The sequence below is a fragment of the Salvelinus namaycush genome, chromosome 1 (genome assembly GCF_016432855.1).
Source record: "Salvelinus namaycush isolate Seneca chromosome 1, SaNama_1.0, whole genome shotgun sequence".
Taxonomy (NCBI): Eukaryota; Metazoa; Chordata; class Actinopteri; order Salmoniformes; family Salmonidae; genus Salvelinus; species Salvelinus namaycush.
Genome location: NC_052307.1, coordinates 53,145,533 through 53,165,929, shown reverse-complemented (window position 1 = coordinate 53,165,929; position 20,397 = coordinate 53,145,533). Strand labels below are relative to the sequence as shown.

General features: G+C 41.2%; 1 protein-coding gene across 1 annotated transcript in view; it reads right to left on the bottom strand.

Annotated features, from left to right (window-relative positions):
• Positions 1–17,788, bottom strand: part of LOC120045552 (MAP kinase-activating death domain protein-like) — a 71,903-nt gene extending 54,115 nt beyond the window's left edge. The window contains exon 1 of the mRNA XM_038990457.1: positions 17,519–17,788. The gene's annotated coding sequence lies outside the window, so the exon portion shown is untranslated. The remainder of the gene's footprint in view (positions 1–17,518) is intronic.
• Between the last annotated feature and the right edge of the window lie 2,609 nt (positions 17,789–20,397).

The window sequence follows — 20,397 nt, the reverse complement described above, 5'->3', positions numbered from 1 at the left end:
AATTTGATTAGTATTAGCTATCAACACTGCACTTTCAAATGGTGAATGCATGACGTTTAGCGCTTATAGACAGCTAGCTAATACAGCAAGAAAGAAATCACATTTCGTTGTGTGAAAAAATATGTAGCCAAGGCTATATCCATGAGTGTGTTGATGCTAGCTAATGAAAGTGCTAACTAGTGCTTGATAACTTTGTCGCACATGGAAGTATGATTACAAGGAAAACGCACAAACACCAACAGTGGCATTTCTGTGTTGAGTCTACACACTCTACTTCACATCTACTCCAGAATGTGACAATCAGCTCTCCTTCAGGAAATGTCTATACTGAGCCTCCTTTCTGTTGGAGGCACTTGTAGGACTTAGGGAGACTTTTCAATAGCGTCTCTCTGATGAAGTAAGCAGCTTAGGGGCCAAAGGGGTCCTGTGCGAGAGATCTTCCCGGGAATGTAAGCTCCCTCAGAGCTTGCACTATGGTCCAGCCATCACTCTAACAGGTACTGGCAGCAGGCTCAGCGAACATGAGTAACCATGACCATCCCCCACTGCTGAACCACTTGCATAAGAACCAAATATACCCAAAATTGTGTATTTTATGATAAAATTATGAAACTTGGTACATTAATACTAGATACCGTAACATTTTGCATTTGACATTTTAGTAATTTAGCAGATGCTCTTATCCAGACCGACTTACAGGAGCAATTATGGTTCAGTGCCTTGCTCAAGGGCACGTAGACAGATTTTTCACCTCTTAACCGCTAGGCTACCTGCCGCCTACTTAAGGAACATTTTAAAGATTGGAGGCAGTCTGGGAAGCGTGTCAGTCAACAAGGGTGGTCATTTTAATCAAATGGCTGCCATTTGGATTTCCCTGTACTTAGAATGTTGAAAATGGAACAATATAACTCTACCTTTTTGAATGGGATGTATGGGACACAATACTAAGGCTACCACTACTTATTATGCAAGCACTGTTTTGGAACATGTCATATATCATTCTAATCCACAGATACAGTATCACACAATATTTTGAAATCATTAGGAGCATGCTGAAATGTTATCCTATTAATCGAGGGATCAAAATATCAACAAAAATCTGTGATTTTGACAGCATTTTAGGTGTGTTTTCAAAGGGATCTTAAAAAACACAATCCATTTGATTGTATTAGCATACCACTTACTAATGAAATTATTGCCAATTCAAATTACAGAAGAGTAGGGTTGGGCAGTATTCCAGATTTCCATACTGTCATACAGTTTCTGTACCACACTGTATTACCGAATGTGCACACAAGGGCCGCTATTTAAAAAACAGGGTTCTTAATCCAGGAGTGGATTGAATGTGTCTGCTGTAACCAAGAAACTTAAATCATGACATCTAGCAAGTTAGCAAACCAAATGCATAGCTGTAGCCCTGAGCTGGATATAATTTATTTGACACATCTTAGACTTCTTATAGTTATAAGCAGTGGCGTATACCGTGGTATCGCCCAAGCCTACAGAACAGTAATTTAAGGGGCACATGTCCACCACATTTCTGCCTAAAGTTTCAAGGACACATATACACTGAATGTACAAAACATTAGGAACACCTGCTCTTTCCATGACAGACTGACCAGGTGAAAGCTATGATCCCTTATTGATGTCACTTGTTAAATCCACTTCAAATCAGTGTAGATGAAGTGGAGGAGACAGGTTAAAGAAGGATTTTTAAGCCTTGAGACAATTGAGACATGGATTGTGTACTTGTGGCATTCAGAGGGTGAATGGGGAAGACAAAATATTTAAGTGCCGTTGAACGGGGTATAGTAGTAGGTGCCAACAGAAAGGAGGCTCAGTATAGACATTTCCTGAAGGAGAGCTAATTGTCACATTCTGCAGTAGATGTGAAGTAGAGGTGTAGACTCAACACAGAAATGCCGCTGTTAGTGATTGTGCGTTTTCCTTGTAATCATACTTCCATGTGCGACAAAGTTATCAAGCACTAGTTAGCACCTTCATTAGCTAGCATCAAAACACTAATGTACAGTTGAAGTCAGAAGTTTACATACACTTAGGTTGGAGTCATTAAAACTTGTTTTTCAACCACTCCACAAATTTCTTGTTAACAAACTATAGTTTTGGCAAGTCGGCTACTTTGTGCATGACACAAAACATTTTTCCAACAATTGTTTACAAACAGATTATTTCACTTAAAATGTACAGTTTCACAATTCCAGTGGGTCAGAAGTTTACATACACTAAGTTGACTGTGCCTTTAAAAAGCTTGGAAAATTCCAGAAAATTATGTCATGGCTTTAGAAGCTTCTGTTGGGCTAATTGACAACATGAGTCAATCGGAGGTGTACCTGTGGATGTATTTCAAGGCCTACCTTCAAACTCAGTGCCTCATTGCTTGACATCATGGGGAAATCAAAAGAAATCAGCCAAGACCTCAGAAAAAGAATTGTAGACCTCCACAAGTCCGGTTCATCCTTGGGTGCAATTTACAAATGCCTGAAGGTACCACGTTCATCTGTACAAACAATAGTACGCAAGTATAAACACCATGGGACCACGCAGCCGTCATACTGCTCAGGAAGGAGACGCGTTCTATCTCCTAGAGATGAACGTACTTTAGTGCAAAAAGTGCAAATCAATCCCAGTACAACAGCAAAGGACCTTGTGAAGATGCTGGAGGAAACAGGTACAATAGTATCTATATCCACAGTAAAACGAGTCCTATAATCGACATTACCTGAAAGGCTGCTCAGCAAGGAAGAAGCCACTGCTCCAAAACCACCATAAAAAAAGCCAGACTACGGTTTGCAACTGCATATGGGGACAAAAATCGTACTTTTTGGAGAAATGTCCTCTGGTCTGATGAAACAAAAATAGAACTGTTTGGCCATAATGACCATTGTTATGTTTGGAGGAAAAAGGGGGAAGCTTGCAAGCCGAAGAACACCATCCCAACCGTGAAGCACGGGGGTGGCAGCATCATGTTGTGGGGGTGCTTTGCTGCAGGAGGGACTGGTGCACTTCACAAAATAGATGGCATCATGAGGTAGGAAAATGATGTGGATATATTGAAGCAACATTTCAAGACATCAGTCAGGAAGTTAAAGCTTGGTCGCAAATGGGTCTTCCAAATGGACAATGACCCCAAGCATACTTCCAAAGTTGTGGAAAAATGGCTTAAGGACAACAAAGTCAAGGTATTGGAGTGGCATCACAGAGCCCTGACCTCAACCCTATAGAACATTTGTGGGCATAACTGAAAAGGTTTGTGCGAGCAAGGAGGCCTACAAACCTGACTCAGTTACACCAGCTCTGTCAGGAGGAATGGGCCAAAATTCACCCAACTTATTGTGGGAAGCTTGTGGAAGGCTACCCGAAACGTTTGACCCAAGTTAAACAATTTAAAGGCAATGCTACCAAATACTAATTGAGTGTATGTAAACTTCTGACCCACTGGGAATGTGATGAAAGAAATAAAAGGTGAAATAAATCATTCTCTCTACTATTATTCTGACATTTCACATTCTTAAAATAAAGTGGTGATCCTAACTGACCTAAGACAGGGAATGTTTACTAGGATTAAATGTCAGCAATTGTGAAAAACTGAGTTTAAATGTCTTTGGCTAAGGTGTATGTAATTTTCGGACTTATCTATAAGCGCTAAAAGTCATGCATTCACCATTTCAAAGTGCAGTGTTGATAGCTAATACTAATCAAATTAGAACAAAAGGCGAGTATATCTAGCTTTCTATAGTCAGGATCGAGAGAAAGATGAACGGAGCAAAGTACTGAGAAGTCCTTGATGAAAACCTGCTCGAGAGAGCTCAAGACTGGGGCGAAGGTTCACCTTCCAACAGGACAACGACCCTAAGCACACAGCAAAGACAACGCAGAAGTAGCATTGGGACAAGTCTGTGAATGTCCTTGAGTGGCCCAGACTTGAACACGATCGAACATCACTGGAGAGACATGAAAATAGCTGTGCCTCAACGCTCTCCATCCAACCTGACAGAGCGTCAGAGGATCTACAGAAAAGAATGGGAGAAACTCCCCAAATACAGGTGTGCCAAGAGTGTAGCTGTAATCACTGCCAAAGGTGCTATAACAAAGAAATGAGTAAAGGGTCTGAATACTTGTGTAAATGTGATATTTCATTTTTTTTATTTGATAAATTAGCAAAAATGTCAACGAAACGGTTTTTGTTTTGTCATTATGGGGTATTGTGTGTAGATTGCTGAGGGGAGAAAAGGATTTAATACATGTCAGAATAAGGCCGTAACCTAACAAAATTTGGAAAAAGTCAAGGGGTCTGAATACTTTACGAATGACTGATGCATTGTGGAGGCCATGGGGATGGCACAGTCCATCAGTCTGAGACGTGCTACTGAAATTTTATATGGTTATATTATGTAAGAACAATGATGCGACACTAATAAAAATATTATTTTATAACAAATGTGCGTTCTCCAGCATTGGATAGTGGTCGCAGTCCACGGTTCAGACACACATCAGTCCGCTGTTGAATTGGCGCCGTGTCCTAGACAATGTTGCTATGTGCATAATAGCAACGTTAACTAGCATATTGGTGTTGAGAACAATGCAGCGGAGGCAGTAGCAGAATGAGGAGATGAGAAAACAGCCCTTGCCTTATTGTCTAAGAAAAGTGAGGAGAGAGGAAACCAACTTAATTAGGTCTAAAATCAGTAGCCTAACTGTTAAATGTGCCTGGCTTTATCAACAATATATCTACAGAAATAAGACAGATCCTGCTTCTGTTGCCTGTTTGAGTGTTTGTTTAATAGCCTACTGATTCCGTGAGCACCAAGCCTCATGCAATGAATGACATGTCAAATAAATAACTTCCCAAATGTGGCTGTTTTTAATCTTTGCTTTGCTGTAATAAAGGCTTTAAACTTTTTTCATTAGTACAGCCTCTCTGGTATTATTTATAATTGATTTAGTGTGGTTTACACTTCCAAATTGTCCGAAAAATGTAATGTATATTTGTTATTATTACTATTATGATCATAAGTAACGTCATTGTCATTAGTACCCCTAGGATAGCAGCCTTGTATAACCACCATTGAGCTGTAGGCTCGCATGCTGTTTAGTCTTAATACCGTAACTTACTTTGGTCTACATTTCAATACTTATCTAGGCTACTGTATCAATCATTCATTCATGTCATCACACAGCATACAAGTCATTCATGATTTGAAATGCAATCTAGCATTTTCATTTTAAAATATAATAAAGCCAGCCTTGAATAATTAGTTTAAACAATAAATAAACCGTTCCATTACGGAAATTGCATTCACAAATGAATGCTCCTGTTTTTAGTCTTTGCTGTAATAAAGGCTTAACAAAAACAAAGTTTTACAGAGTCTCTGGTAGGCTTATAATTTATTTAGTGTTGTTTACATTGTTCCAAAGGGTCAGAAAAATCATATTGTTTTCTATACAGCCCCTGTTTGCCACACATAATATGCAGCCAGCTCTTGCTCCTTATGTTATTTTTCTTGTTCTCCAGTATTTTCCACAACTAGTCAAATTTATTCCACCCATCTGGCTTTCCATTTACCTCCTGAGCAACCAGTAAACATTTTTCCATTCCCAGTTTATTTTTCACATCCTCTGCATCTATTTTGCTGTCACATGTGTTACGGTGTTCAGTTTGTAATATAGAATTTCATAACATAAATAAATTGGTTAAGTCAGGCCCTATTGTGCCATATTCGGACGGGATAGGTTTTACTGGGGGAGGTCGGGAAATGTAATTATGTCCACGAGCACACAACACCATATGTCATTTTATTTCTGTCCGAATCTGCCATGTCAGCATTTGTTTTACATGACATGAGAGTAAAAACTCCAGCCAGAATAACCTACTGTTTTTTGGCGAACTCCAATGTCCTCTGACAATACAAGTCCCGGGCGAAACGACATCCCTGTGTTTTGAGCGAAATGTCTGCGTTTGACAGCTCGCGGTTCGTGCAAGAAAACAATAAATTATTCGATAAATTTAACTAAGTGCTGCACATAAGCTATATATGAATGGCCTACATGTAGCCTATCAACTTTCACAGTGAATGCTTTTGTTTATATAATTGAATATTGCCAAAATGCATCAGTAAAAACTATTGAGCCTATTTAATGCAAACCTTGCTGTTCGATAGCAAAGCAGCATAACTGACCTAAACATTTGGAAATGACAACTTCAGTGCTTCATTTGTAAATTGGGAGGTGCCGGTACAAAAAGACCTGGGGAGTTCCGAGGTAATGAACGCATACACAAATTTCTAAATAAACTTTATAATAAAGCATTGCATGTATATCATTGCATTTGCATAGTAGCATAGAGCATTAGACACACAAAAGTACTCGTTACATTTGGAATGCTGAGCAGGACAGGAAAATGGTCCAATTCACACACTTATCAAGAAAACATGCCTGGTCATCTCCACTGCCTCTGATCTGGCGGACTCACTAAACACAAATGCTTTGTTTGTAAATTATGTTGGAGTGTGTCCCTGACAATCTGTATAAAAAAAAAAAAAAAAAAAAAAAAAAAAAAAAAGTGCTGTCTGGTTTTGCTTAATATAAGGAACATGAAATTATTTATACTTTTACTTTTGATACTTAAGTATATTTCAACAATTACATTTACTTTTGATACTTAAGTTTATTTCAAACCAAATACTTGTAGACTTTTACTCAAGTAGTATTTTACTGGGTCACTTTCACTTGAGTCATTTTCTCTTAAGGTATCTTTACTTTTACTTAAGTACGATAATCGGGTACTTTTCCCCACCACTGGTCTTTGGTCATACCTGTCACATAAAGAGAGCAAGGGTTGAGGGAATAGGGAATGTTTTTCCTAAACAAATGAAACATTTCGGTAACAGAACAGACAACTCTTGGTCGACCAAGAGTTTATTATTTTATTCGGGGACAGCCTAAACTCGCATGAATATTTTTTATGACCACACCATTGTTGTGGGACGCCCTCACCATTCCAACACAGAAAAGATGCTTTTTAACAAAAACATTTTTGAAATGGAAGGAAAACTATTTCACTCATATTGTATATTTCATAGAAATCTGGAAACACTGGACAGTTACTTAAAGGGAGATAAGTTCATTGTGCATGACACCACAAAGTAATGCTTGCAAGGCCTGTGGCATTCTGGTATGCCTAACAGGTATCTGATATTCCCAGAAAAGCTGTGCTGATATTGATTTATAAGCCCATCTGATGAGGCACTTTCCTAACGCTAGAGAGAGGGCATTTGCTGAGCTATAGTCTGTAGTGAAGACTGCAAACTCAAGTGTTTGAGAACATGAGAAGTAATCCAGCTAAACATTTATGGAGATGTAGCCCAAAGGACAGGGGATTCGAAATGTGGAAATAAGCTTTCTCCACATCCACCTTTACAACTTCACCAACCCATGACTAAGATGTAGGAATTCATAACACACATTGCAATTCAACATAAATCAGGAAAAGTGACCAGTGAGTTAGTGTATCATAGGCTATAGGTCTCATTGTGCCACATTCAAAGACCTAGTACTCCTCTTCCAATACAACACATTTTGATAAGATGAATACTACTATCATAATGAAATACTCTGATTAGGCACTGCTTGTGGAGAATCGCTTGGGCTGCAAGTCTCTCGCAGCACTCGACCCAGCAAAACTATCAATCTGCCTCGATGGCAATGGGGTGGAAATTAAGGCATGATTCAGTGATTAGAGCAGACACTTCTGCTCGAAAAGCAGTTTTTGCTAAGAGTCAAAATATCTCACAAATCAGCCTGTGGACAGAGATTTGAGATTGATAGCTGGGCTGACGTTGTAAGTTAACAGAAAATGGGCCATTTGGATAGTAAATACAGCAAGACATAAACATGTCTCCAAGTACCGTTTAGGCTACAGGACAGATTAACATACTAAAAGAGACTGAAGCGACTTAAATGGAGGTATGTGTCTGACGTGAATTTGAATAAATATATATATATATATATATGTATATATATATCACCTTTATTTAACCAGGTAGGCTAGTTGAGAACAAGTTCTCATTTACAACAGCGACCTGGCCAAGATAAAGCAAAGCAGTGTGACACAAACAACAACAGAGTTACACATGGAATAAACAAGCGTATAGTCAATAACACAATAGAAAAAAAGAGTCTATATACTGTACAGTGTGTGCAAATGGAGTGAGGAGGTAAGGCAATAAACAGGCCTTTATGTTAAATAAAGGACTGTAGTCTAAAACCAGCGCTACAGCACCCGTCAGAGAAGTAATTTGAGAGCAGGAGACAATAGAAACACAAAAGGTAAACTATAGCCTATAGCCTAACTGACAGACACCCAACCCCATCTAGTAGTGTGCTCTCTCAAAGTGGACACTTAGCACAGCTGTGTTATTCTACATTAAACTCCAGAATTTGTCCTTCATAGCTTGTTCTCCATATTCTTTTAAAATAGGGAGCCAATTTGTTTTCAGCACATTTATTTCCACCATGATTGAGCAAAACTCGTTTTCTCATGGCTCTCGTCCCTCTGCAGCAGATATGTTAGGAACATCGAATGGCAATAAAATCACAGTATCAAATCCCAACTTCACTTTGAGCCAATCAGAGAGCACGGACCTCGGAATAACAACAAAAAGGGGGAAATTGTTCTAACTAAAACAATAAAGCTACCCAGAAAAGAAAAAAAAAGTTATTGTCCTGCTGAAAAAGGTGAATTCATCTCCCAGTGTCTGTTGGAAAGCAGACTAAACCAGGTTTTCCCTTTAGGAAGTTTTTTAGGATAAAAAGAAACAGAATAGATCTAAGCACAGGCAAAATCCTAATCCTTGCCGATGACAAGCACACCCATTACATGATGCATCCACTACCATGATGGAAAATATGAAGAGTGGTACTCAGTGATGTGTTGGATTTGTCCCAAACATAACACATTATATTCAGGACATAAAGTACATTTCTTTGACACATTTTTTGCAGTTTTACTTTAGTGCCTTGTTGTAAACAAGATGCATGTTTTGGAAAATGTTTATTCTGTATAGGCTTCCTTCTATTCCAGTGGTTCTTAACCTGGGTTCGATCAAACCCCAGGGGTTCGGTGAGTCAGTCTCAGCGGTTCGGCGGAGGTCAAGACACACATCCGACTCATATGATTCGTGATGACACGCCCCGCTTGGCCATCATTGGCTGCAGGTGATCACGCTACATCGCTTGGCCTATCTGTGCTGCAGGGAATTTGGTGCGCTCAGTAGTCGACTTGTGACTGTCGTGATGGTACGTCTTGTGATTTCTTTCTTAATATTTTAATCCTTTCATACTTACTATGTCGAGCAAAAAAAGAAAGTGGTCGGACGAATATGTACAATATGGATTCACATGTATAACGGAACGTGATGGGAGTCAGCGTCCTAACTGCATGATTTGCAATGCCAAGTTGAGCAATTCTAGTCTAGCACCGGCAAAACTAAGAGAACACTTCCTTAAGCTGCATGGAGATGGAAAATACAAGAACACAACGCTCGCTGAATTCAAGGTGAAGAGAGCCAGATTCGATGAAAAGGCTACTCTGCCTGTTCTCGGCTTTGTACCCATCAACAAACCGATCCTCACAGCATCGTACGAAGTTGCTTACCTGATCGCAAAGCAGGGCAAACCACACACCATTGGTGAAACACTCATAAAACCAGCTGTGTTGAAGATGGCGAATATCATGCTGGGAAAAGAGGCTGAAGTTAAGTTGTCCCAAATTCCTCTTTCAAATGACACCATCAGCGACAGAATAGAGGACATGAGCAAAGACATCTTGGCTCAAGTAGTTGCAGATCTGATTTCAAGCCCGGCAAAATTCAGCCTTCAACTCGACGAGACCACAGACGTTTCCAATCTAAGCCAGCTTGCTGTATTCGTGCGCTATGTGAAAGACGACGTGATAAAGGAAGATTTTTTATTTTGTAAGCCTCTTACAACAACAACTAAGGCATCCGATGTGAAGAAACTTGTGGATGACTTCTTCAAAGACGACAATCTTTCGTGGGATATGGTTTCTGCAGTTTGTTCGGACGGAGCTCCAGTCATGCTGGGAAGAAAGTCTGGTTTTGGTGTGCTAATGAAAGCCGATGCACCACACATCATTGTTACGCATTGTATTCTGCACAGGCATGCGTTGGCAACAAAAACCTTGCCTCCAAAACTGGCAGAAGTATTAAAAATTGTAGTGGAATGCGTGAACTATGTGCGAACTAGTGCTCTGAGGCACCGCATCTTCAGTGAGCTGTGTAAAGAAATGGGCTCTGAATACGAGGTACTTCTGTACCATTCTAACGTTCGGTGGATATCCCGGGGACAGGTGCTGAATCGTGTTTTTGCCGTGCGTGTGGAATTAGCCCTGTTTTTGCAAGAGCACCAACATTGTCATGCAGATTGCTTCAAAAATTCTGAGTTCATTCTCATTTTAGCGTACATGGCTGATATCTTCGCAGCTCTCAATCATCTCAATCAAAAGATGCAGGGCGGTGGAGTCAACATCATCGAAGCGGAGGAAAACCTGAAGGCTTTTCAAAAAAAGCTACCGTTATGGAAACGATGAACAGAGAACGATAACTTCGCAAACTTTCCCCTGCTGGACGACTGTGTAAGTAAGATCGAAGATGTATCTGGAATCGGAGACATTTCTGTACCCGCGGAACTGAAGCAAGCAATTGCCACGCACTTAGATGAGCTTGCAAAGTCTCTCGACGGATACTTCCCTACAAGAGAGTCATATCCAGCATGGGTGAGACAGCCGTTCACGTTTAGTGTTGAGACAACAGATGTCAATGATGAATACCTCGATGAAATCATTGAAATTCAGCAGAGCCAGGTTCAACAGCAACTCTTCAGAACAACAACGCTTTCAACATTTTGGTGTCAACAAATGGTAACGTACCCTGTTATTGCTAAAAAAGCTCTGGAGATTTTCATACCGTTTGTTACAACATATCTTTGCAGGCAATCCTTTTCGAGGATGCTGGACATAAAAACGAAGAAAAGGAACAGACTTAGTTGCGAAAATGACATGAGTGGCACTTGCCAAGGTGAAGCCGCACATTTCTGAACTGATCTCTGAAAGGCAACAGCAGAAGTCACACTGATTTGCAGTAAATATTCATTATTATGTTTTAGTTTTTGTGTGAAAATCATGTTTTGATGATTTTGTTCTTTGAACACACGGTGTTGATGTTGATGCACGGTTCATTTTGTGCACCAGTAAAATATATACCTATGTTTTGAATTTGAAAAAAATCATATTTTATTTTTCCAATTAAGATATATGGCTCTGGACTAGGCCTGACCAAATGGAGAACCTGAAAAAAAAACTGACAAACAAACTTACCACAGAACGGGAAGAGGACAAGTACCTCGAGTAGACTCAAAGAATAATATGAATTGGTTCATAAAAAATAAATTAGGCTGTGATCTAAAATAGGCATGAATCCTGATGAGTTTCTCTGGCAGAATCTGTACATAACTGGCCTTTCACTGAAAGGTAGCCGAATGTTTGATAAAAGCAGCTCTAGTTCATTCAATTTCCTCAATGAGGCCTGTAGCTCATTTGTTTCGTTGCTCCTTTCACAATAAAGCCTAATTACCTACCCACAGGTCTCGGATATGGATAAAGCTTAATTGTGTGCTCAACTCCAGGTCATGCCCTTACATTATTAAGCAGACGTCAAAGGCTGGTACAAACAAATGTCCATGGAAGGTTATTCTCAGGTGTCAAAAAAGGCCCACTCCTATGAATGGTCAACAAAGCAACTAGGCCTAAAAATGGTCTAGAATCTTCATTTAAGATGCCACCGCATGTACAAAGGCGTAGCTTTTTTTTCTATCAATAACACAGAGGAAATATTGCCTGAGCCTTCCTCACTGGTTTGTTTACCTTCCTTCTTGGAGTAGCATAATTAACTTACAAATGTGTGGGCACTAATGCACTAGGGACCTCAGCAGTGAAGTGGCAGCAAATAACAAATCTATGTGGCAATGTAAAAACTGTGCACACTTGTATCTTGTTCCCAGTAGCCTCCTTTAGTTTTTTGTTATTTAACCAGGCAAGTCAGTTAAGAACAAATTCTTATTTACAATGACCACCTACCCCGGCAAAACCCAAACGACACTGGGCCAATCGTGCGCTGCTCTACCGGACTCCCAATCCCGGCCGGATGTGATTCAGTCTGGATTCGAACCAGGGACTGTAGTGACGCCTCTTGCACTGAGATGCAGTGCATTAGAACGTTGCGCCACTCGGGAGCCCTTCTTAATGGTGTTGAAATGTTGGCTCCACCTACTATCTATAATTCAGAAGTTAGGCTTAGGTTACATCTAGAGCCAGACCACAAGACCATTTAACAAAGTAGTCCAGTGCCTACAACTACTCAGTCCATTCCGCACTAGAAACTAGATACATTTGCAAGTGGTGCCTTTGAAACTCCAGCCAGAAAGACAAACACTCCACAAGCAGATTAGCTTACCAGTAGCCTATATCTGATAAAGATGGTTGTGTTTGATCTGATGGGTCAAATATTAGCCTACTAGGCTTACGTGATCAGCAAAAAGAAATAGCCATGCAGAATACAGTAAAAGCACCTGACCGTCTGGATAGTATGTGTGCCCGGAGATGGAGACATGAAATACAGGCCGTTCGTGACCTTCATTTGCTGATGGTGTGACATTTGGAGTGGCTATGACTGAAAACAGCCTGTAGCAGACTGGAAAAGACTCCTTGTGTGTCATTCAGCTGCTAAATTTCAATGCCTCAAGGGCCTAGACAACAATTACAAAATAATTCAAACCTGTCCAAGTAACAAGCTACCATTAGGATGCCTTCCTCCAATTGGATTCAACTCTATTGAATAAGATGTTATGAGGCTGAGATGGAATCTGTGTGCAAAAACTAGGGCTGGGAATTGCCAGGGACCTCACGATACAATATTGTCACAATACATAGGTGCATATACATATATACATATTTACATATTTGATGTTCCAAATATATTGCTCAATATACACTATATTAACAAAAGTATGTGGACACCCCTTCAAATTAGTGGATTTGGCTATTTCAACCCCACCCGTTGCTGACGTGTATAAAAATCGAGCACACAACCATGCAATCTCCATACACAAACATTGGCAGTAGAATGGACTTACGGAAGAGCTCAGTGACTTTTAATGTGGCACAGTCATAGGATGCCACCTTTCCAACAGGTCAGTTCGTCAAATTTCTGCACTGCTAGAGCTGCCCCGGTCAACTAGAAGTGCTGTTATTGTGAAGTGGCAAGGTCTAGGAGCAACAATGGCTCAGCCGCGAAGTGGTAGGCCACACAAGTTCACAGAACGGGACCACCGAGTGCTGAAGCGCATAGCGCGCACAAATCGTCGGTCCTCACTACAGAGTTACAAACTGCCTATGGAAGCAATGTCAGCATAAGGAAATGTTTGTCGTTAAGCTTAATGAAATGGGTTTCCATTGACGAGCAGCTGCACACAAACCTAATATCACCATGTGCAATGCCAAGCGTCAATTGGAGTGGTGTAAACCACGCTGCCATTGGAGTCTGGAGCAGTGTAAACGCGTTCTCTGGAGTGAAGAATCACACTTCACCATCTGGCAGTCAGACAAACAAATCTGGGTTTGGCAGATGAGAGGAGAACGCTACCTGCCCCAATGCATAGAACCATCTGCAACATTTGGTGAAGGAAGAATAATAGTCTGGGGCTGTTTTTCATGGTTCAGGTTAGGCCCCTTAGTTCCAGTGAAGGGAAATCTTAATGCTACAGCATACAATGACACTCTAGACGATTCTGTGCTTCCAACTTTGTGGCAACAGTTTAGGGAAGCCCTTTCCTGTTTCAGCATGACAATGCCCCCGTGCACAAAGCGAGGTCCATACAGAAATGGTTTGTTGAGATAGGTGTGGAAGAACTTGACTGGCCTGCACAGAGCCCTGACCTCAAGCACAACAAACACCTTTGGGAGGAATTGGAACGCCAACTGCGAGCCAGGCCTAAATGTATACAGTTAGGGCCTAGCTAGGTAGGTCATTTCTGTCCAATATAAAGCAAAACATTTAACTACCATCTTCATTATGCCACTTTAATGACAACACCAGAGTTTGTATATCTGGCCTGGAATTGAAGGCCCCCAGCATCAACATACAGGGCTGACAACATCCACAATTTCCCCACCAAAACCAATAACCCTACTTCATTATAACGTCACTGTGTACACTATGCATAGTGTACGTCACTGTGTACACTATGCGTTGAATGCCGGGTTTCGACAGCGGGGGGAGATATTAATAAACACCTCAAAAGAACTGCACATTTTTAACACTGACATAATATTGAAATAGGGTTATTGAAAATACACATTTTAAAGTAGGGGTAACAGAGCTAGAGCTCCTGGTCAAGTTTACCAATGCAACAGCAACACTGGCAAAATACAAGATACACTGTAAACCTCTCAGCTGCCTCATCTGACAAGAGGTGAACTCTGGATCAAGCAATCAAAGCCTTCCTTTCTCGGAGAGCAGGAAATCAGAGTAGGCTAGCGTAATGACTGAACCATGTGAGAGAAAGCAGGTCCCCGCCAATCGAATGATCTTCACAGGCTAAATAATGGCACAGGTTAAGGCAACAGCTGAATCTGGTCAGAGTGGTCTACTCTGCAGGCGGTACTGACTGGTTATGTAAGCATTGAGGGGAGATATGATTCACACAACATGCAAACCAACTCTTAGCAGTAACACTGAATTGCAACCAAAATGGAAAGGATGTAGCCTATTGCAGTGGGCTCACATTTTTAAATAGCCAGATTGTCCCTTTATTGGACAAGACAATGTCTTGTTAGTTTTGCTGCGAACAAAACTAAAACTGTGGAGACAACTAGAAACATTAAAACATAGGTACACAAAAGTGCTGTACAGTCGGAAATATTCTGAAATACTGCAGTTTAAAATACTGCATTTTCACCATTCACTGGAAATTGGTGCTCTTGATGGTGTTTCAAAACATGAAAATGACTCCATCACACCAGCTGGCTGGCCATGGTCTTATAGTAAATAAACAAATGTTGCTATTTCTTCACATCTCTTTTGGGCTGCCTAAAGGAACAGATATTGATGTTGTGGCTAGTGTGTCTGTATTCAGACATAGGCCTAATATAATATATATTTTCTGCCTAGGTGCCTACATGTTATGCTTTCTATCAAATGAAGAAGACACTGACTAGTACAAGCAAAACTGCTTGAGTAGTACTCATGCAAGTACTTAAGCTATAGGCTTGAGATTCATTCTTGCAATGTCATCATAATTTGCCTGAAGTGCAACTGCAGCTAGACAGTGCAAGACTCTTCTGCATGGGTGACAATATACATAATTTGTGACAATGGGTCAAAACGCCCTTGACCCCAAGATCCAAGGTAGCCTTTACCTTACTTAACTCAGAGAAATAGGGCCAACAGAAACGTTTTCCCTCAAAGACCTCTGCGTAGCATTGCTAGAAGCAGGCTAGCTCAGTGCGTGATTGCGCCCTGCATGAGCACCCCCCCCTCGAGCATCCCATTGTTCCTGCATGAACGCCCCCCCCAAGCACACCATCTTCATGCTTGAGTGACACTTTTGATATTCTGATTGTCTATGGATTAAAATGTGGGTCAAAGGGGAAATAAAAGTATTATCTGAGTTTGAAGGACACTGTCTACCGGTGTCCTAGCTAGCTAGCTACCGATGTTGCACCTGCCTACCGCCCGCTGTGTACCGGAGTCCGCCTAGCTAGCTAGCTTACTAGCTAGCACACCGTGTCCTTTGCTCCCGCCTGCCGAACACCTGGCCTCGCCGTCGTTAACAGAACTGCGGGAAAGCAGTGTCCGACAGGCGTGAGCGAAGTGCAGTCTACTGGTGTCCTAGCTATTGTTAGCTACCTATTCCGCCAGCTAGCTAGCACCCAGTGTCCTTCACTAACACCTTCCCTCGCATTCATTAACAGAACTACGTGAAAACAGTGCCTGACAGGCGTGAGCGAAGTGCAGTCTACTGGTGTGCTAGCTAGCTACCTATCCCGCCTGCTGTGTACAGGAGTCCTAGCTTGCTAGATCGCTAACACAGTATCCTTCGCTCCCACCTGCCGAACAACTGCCTCGCCATCTTTAACAAAACTGCGGGAAAGCAGTGCCTGATAGCCGGGGCGAAGGACACCGTCTACCTAGTGATGGTACGTTTGATCCCGGAGCTCCGAGGCACGTGTCAAAATAGCTAAGCAGTGTACTTCAAAGCAGTGTGCCAATCCCTGTATCAATTTATCAGAAGCATGTGATCAATGACGTCCGAAGCTTCATTGCACCACCACCTGATTGGTTTGGTAGAAGACAAAAAGGCTAAGTTGCGCACGTGCTAGGGATGTGGGACGTCATATCTAATAATTTGGCAGCTCTAAATTATTTTGACCAGCAGGTGCCAATAGTAACTGTGTTGGTCAAAGCCTAGAGTAATTAACCTATTTTCGACAGAATTGGGTGGAAAACCTCAAAGCTTAGTTTCCCCATCACTAAGGGTGGCAGGTAGCCTAGTGGTTAGAGCGTTGGGCCAGTAACCAAAAGGTTGCTGGATGGAATCTCCGAGCTGGCAAGGTAAAAATCTGTTGTTCTGCCCCTGAACAAGGCAGTTAACCCACTGTTCCCCGGTAGGCCGTCATTGTAAATAAGAATTTGTTCTTAACTGACTTTCCTAGTTAAATTTTAAAAATAAAATAAAAATACGGAGGGCTTATCAGCAATTGGCATCCAATGTTACAGTGCATTACCGCCACCTACTGTACTGGAGCACCTAACTCCAGCTTTTGTACCAGAGTCCTAGTTTAAAAATGGATCAATAGAAGTATAAAGAGGGATGCAGGAACGCCCTGAATTGCGGTCCGCAATGGCACCCTTCTCAGATAGCTACATAGCCTGGTTTGCTGGCTAGATATAGCTTAGTTATGATACTACCTCGCACTGTCTTGACGGAATAATGACGAATACCGTGGTAATGGTGACTTAATTATGTTTAACGGAAAAGCTACCGCCAAATGGTTGACAAGTACCATGCCATGTTTAATTACAACTTCAATAAGGACGTGGATATTCTATCTACAACGACCTGCATTTAATTTTTGTTCCAGTATTTAGCTGATTATTACCATCTATAAATAATCATCATCCTCAAGAACACAGTTACAGAGCAAACCAACTCCATCACTTATACGTACGTCACGAGTGCATTAGCTAACAGCTATCGTAAGTAGCTAACGTTAGCTATCATAAGTAGCTGGCTATCTATCTTTAAGTTTGTTTACCATGACAAGTAACATATTATATTTTATCATCAGTACTAATTGACGTTGTCACATTTGTGAAATTTGCTACCAAGAAAGATGCGAATCGAAAATGCAATTACATCTTACCAGTATGTTAGCTAGGTGGCTAGGAATACCCGCTAGCTAGCTGTCGTCGTCGGCCTGGTATGTTATTGGTGGTAGAAAGAAAGCCCGTGAGTGAGGAGATGAATTGAGACGTATTTCAAATAGCGAGATGTAATAAGTATCCTGGATCCATTTCCTAGAGATGGTGATTCAACAGCTCTTCAATGTGTGCACTCCTAATTTTAGACTGTGGAATGCTTGCTCGCGTATGATTATTGGCTTCAAACCTATCTTCATAACATTTCCACCAGATCATCTGCAGGGACTGGAGTTCCGCGGATGGGGGCAGACTGTACCATTGTGACACCTATGTGAATCTAGCCACAATAACGATTAGTCACAAAGTGGAATTTGCTGTTCGACTTCAAACTAAAAGTCCCTCGTTGAAAGTGATGCAAATATTTCGGTCATGTCATATTTTGACTACATAATGTTAAACCAGGTGGGACTGTTAAACACATTTAACAATCAGTTGAAATCGCACTGTGGATGTATAAGACTTCCTAATTGCATTGGGGGCATACTTATTTCACTGTAAAGCCTTACCTATGGCTTGTGGATCAATTCAATAGCGTATCAGTCTTATTTATTTATTTTATTGTTTACCTTTATTTAACTAGGCAAGTCGATATTTATTTTAAATTATTTACAATGACGACCTACCAAAAGGCAAAAGGTCCTGTGGGTACGGGGGCTGGGATTAAACATATAGGACAAAACACACATCACGACAAGAGAGACAACACAACACTACATAAAGAGAGACTCAAGACAACATAGCATGGCAGCAACACATGACAACACAGCATGGTAGCTGCACAGAACAGGGTACAAACATTATTGGGCACAGACAACAGCACAAAGGGCAAGAAGGTAGAGACAATAATACATCACGCGAAGCAGCCACAACTGTCAGTAAGAGTGTCCATGATTGAGTATTTGAATGAAGAGATTGAGACAAAACTGTCCAGTTTGAGTGTTCGTTGCAGATCGTTCCAGTCACTAGCTGCAGAAAACTGAAAAGACGAGCGACCCAGGGATGTGTGTGCTTTGGGGACTTTTAACAGAATGTGACTGGCAGAACGGGTGTTGCATGTGGAGGATGAGGGCTGCAGTAGATATCTCAGATAGGGGGAGTGAGGCCTAAAAGGGTTTTATAAATAAGCATCAAGTAGTGGGTATTGCAACGGGTATACAGAGATGACCAGTTTACAGAAGAGTATAGAGTGCAGTGATCTGTCCTATAAGGAGCATTGGTGGCAAATCTGATGGCTGAATGGTAAAGAACATCTAGCCGCTCGAGAACATCCTTACCTGCCGATCTATAAATGACATCTCCGTAATATAGCATGGGTAGGATGGCCATCTTAATCAGGGTTAATTTGGCAGCTGGGGTGAAAGAGGGGCAATTACGATAGAGGAAACCAAGTCTAGATTTAACTTTAGCCTGCAGCTTTGATATGTTTATTATTTATTTAACTAGGCATATGTGCTGAGAGAAGGACAGTGTACCGTCTAGCCATACTCCCAAGTACTTGTATGAGGTGACTACTTCGATCTCTAAACCCTCAGATGTAGTAAACACACCTGTGGGGAGAGGGGTATTCTTCTTACCAAACCACATGACCTTTGTTTTGGAGGTGTTCAGAACCAGGTTAAGGGCAGAGAAAGCTTTGTTGTAGAGCGTTTAACACAAAATCCGGGGAGGGCCAGCTCAGTCTACTAAGTGACACCCACAGAACAACTTCGAATAGTTTACACAAATATTAGCACCATAGCTCTTATTGTAGGACTTTGACTGTGGGCCTATTGTGCATATTTATATTCATATTGCACTGTATAGCCTTACCTATGGATTGTGGATAAATTAAATGGTTTATCAGTCTACTCAGTGACACCTAGGGCCACAGATATTAGCGGTGTTGCTCTTATTGCAGGACATTGACTGTGGGAAATCACTTGCACAGTACAATATGAATGTCAATACATATTAGGTAGAGCACAATAGGCTGACGGGGAGGTGATTTCCCACAGTCAAAGTCCCGCAATATGAGCTACCACACTAATATTTGTGTAATCCTTCAGTTGTGTTCTGTGGGTGTCAGAGTAGACTGATAACCCATTTCATTGATCCAGGATCCATAGGTAAGGCTGTACCGTGCAAAATGAATGTCCAATACACATAGTGGCTTAATTGGTAAGCTTAATGTAGCTCATTTCACAGTGGTTTCAAATCAAAATCAAATCACATTTTATTTGTCACATGCACCGAATACAACAGGTATTCAGAAATGCTTACTTACAAGCCCCTAACCAACAATGCAGATTAGAAAATACGAATAAGAAATAAAAGTAACAAGTAGTTAAAGAGCAGCAGTAAAATAACAATAGCGAGACTATATACAGGGGGTACTGGTACAGAGTCAATGTGCCGGGGCACCGGTTACTCGAGGTAATTGAGGTAATATGTACTGTACATGTAGGTAGAGTTATTAAAGTGACTATGCATAGATAATAACAGAGTAGCAGCGGTGTAAAAGAGGGGGAGAGGGGGCAATGCAAATAGTCTGGGTAGCCATTTGATTAGATGTTCAGGAGTCTTATGGTTGGGGTAGAAGCTGTTTAGAAGCCTCTTGGACCTAGAGTTGGTGCTTCAGAGTCCCGCAATATGAGCTACGATGCTAATATTTGTGTAAACTCTTCACTGTTCTGTAGGTGTCACTGAGTAGACTGACACCCCATTTCATTGATCCCCAATCCATAGGTAAAGCTGTACAGGGAAGTACAAGTATGCCCCAAATGCAATTCTGAAGTATATTTGTATCCATTTGCATCACTTTCAATGAGGGACTTTTTTTGTG